At 42.8% G+C, this 2,016-nt stretch overlaps 1 protein-coding gene across 1 annotated transcript in view; it reads right to left on the bottom strand.

Annotated features, from left to right (window-relative positions):
* The window catches only part of SLC45A4 (solute carrier family 45, member 4), a 35,282-nt gene that overhangs the window by 9,049 nt on the left and 24,217 nt on the right, over positions 1-2,016 (bottom strand). The gene's annotated exons all lie outside the window — the stretch shown is intronic.

The following is a 2,016-nucleotide window of genomic DNA, read 5'->3' as shown; positions in this document are numbered from 1 at the left end:
TCTTCCCAATGGTAAAAAAAACATCTAGGGAAAGCACAGATTAGGTATTTTTCAAATACCTAGACATAAAGAAGGTAACAATAGTTATATTTAAGCTATTGAGATAAAAGTTGGGAAAAGGCCAGGATGGATGGAGCTTGGAGCAACCTGGTCTAGTGGGAGGTGTCCCTGCCCATGACAGGGGGCTTGGAACTGGATGATCTTTGAAGGTTCCTTTCAACCCAAATCCTTCTATGATTCTATGAAAAAAACCAAGATATTAAACAGTGGAATCACCAGTCTAAAGTATTTACTGCTGTCCACAAACATCACACTTTTGCTGAATGTTGCTGCGTGCTGAAGCAACTCCTGACATTCAATGGGAGATGAACACAACAGCAACACGGTCCAGCTAAGAAAGATGTTAAAAAGTGTTACTAAAGATTTAATGGACTGTGGGTGATGGACAGAATTTGACTGTCATATGATGAAATGTCTCATTTCTAAGCAGAAAAACGTTTACTTTTAAAACTGAACAACATACAAGAAAATAAAAAGCAATTATTCATTAAACTCTAGAGAAATCTAAAGAGTTTTTGCTTATCTCTACTATCCTTGGGGTTTTTTTTTGGCAGAACTGAGGTGACTATTCACAGGATCAGGTGGAAACAGGTTGTATTTGTTGTGCAATGTTGACATAGAAAAAAACCCAAGACTTGTTACAAATAGTAATTTCTGGAGACGGAGAGAAGCTCCCAAGCTCTGCTTTACACCTCTCCAGCATGGAGAGCAATGGCCTGCAGATGGCAGAGCAGCTTCACTCGGGTAGCTCCCTCAGCTCATCACCACAGGTCAGGCAACCACTTTGACATATTTCTTAGCCAAGCATTAAAACCAAAAATACCATTATTTTTATTTTTGCAGTCCAACTGATGCTAAGACTGAAAAACTCGATGTCTTTACCCCAGGAAGGAAAACCATTTCTTATTCAAAACCACATCTCATGAGTGTAAGCAGCATTTGACCTTTGCTGGTGAGATCAACCTGTGCCTTCTGCTCCCTGTTCAGGGTGCTGAGACATCCATTACCAAGCAGGATTAAACCAATCCCTGCCCAAAACAGCCTATGCTGCAAATTTATGATTTGTCTAATGTCCTACTGTTTAAAAGTGCCATCAAAACTTGCTGACCTCCTCCATTTTTCCTGAGATTGCTGTGCACTCTGCAGTGCTGGACAAATTGTTTTGTGGGAAAATAAGCTGTATTTTGCCATAAATAACTGATTTTATCATCAGGATTCAAAATACAAGTCTGAGGACAAGGTCCATGTGGTTTGACTCAACTTTGGCTAACAGTGATACTCACCTTGATGAGCACTGTTATGGGAAGAGACTTGTCTCTTCTGAACCCACAGACCTGTGCTTTGGACCAAATGTGCCCATGAGTCCTTGAGGATGGGAACAGCATCATGGTTCAGCCTTCCTTCCTTGCCACTGGCCTGTACTGGAGGCCAATATTCCACATCAGCACTTGCCATGTAACTATGGACTCATTTTGCTGCAGGTTTCAGATCTCCAGGAAGGGCTGTGTTTGTATAGGTGGGACCCTGCTCATGTCACAGTTCGAACCATTACCTCTTGCTCAGCTTTTCCAAGTGTTCAGTGATGCCTTGGCTGACACAAAGGTTTTAGCTGGGACATACTCAGGAGGGAACACAAGGATTGGTGGTGATAAAGGGCACATTAGGTTTAAAGCTCTTGTTCAGGAACCCACTATTCCTCCAGATCCCAACCTGCAGTTGCACCACTTGGCTTCTCTTAATATGCACCATCCTACCAATAGGTGCAAGCCAGGAATCCAAGCAAAAGTGCAGAGAAAACCTCCACCTCCCTGTGGTTTTAACATCCAATTTAACTTCCCTGAGCTGAATAGTCTTCCCAAGCAAGAAGGTTCAGGCATTGTGTGTTTAACTGGCACCTCACCTGCTCCAGGATGCTGATGCTCACCAGTGCCTGAGCTGGAATAGAGATTGGGGGGG

Source organism: Chaetura pelagica, unplaced genomic scaffold (genome assembly GCF_000747805.2).
Source record: "Chaetura pelagica isolate M959 unplaced genomic scaffold, ChaPel_1.0 scaffold260, whole genome shotgun sequence".
Classification (NCBI taxonomy): Eukaryota; Metazoa; Chordata; class Aves; order Apodiformes; family Apodidae; genus Chaetura; species Chaetura pelagica.
The sequence above is the reverse complement of the archived record's forward strand: the minus strand, read 5'-3'. Positions and strand labels throughout refer to the sequence as shown.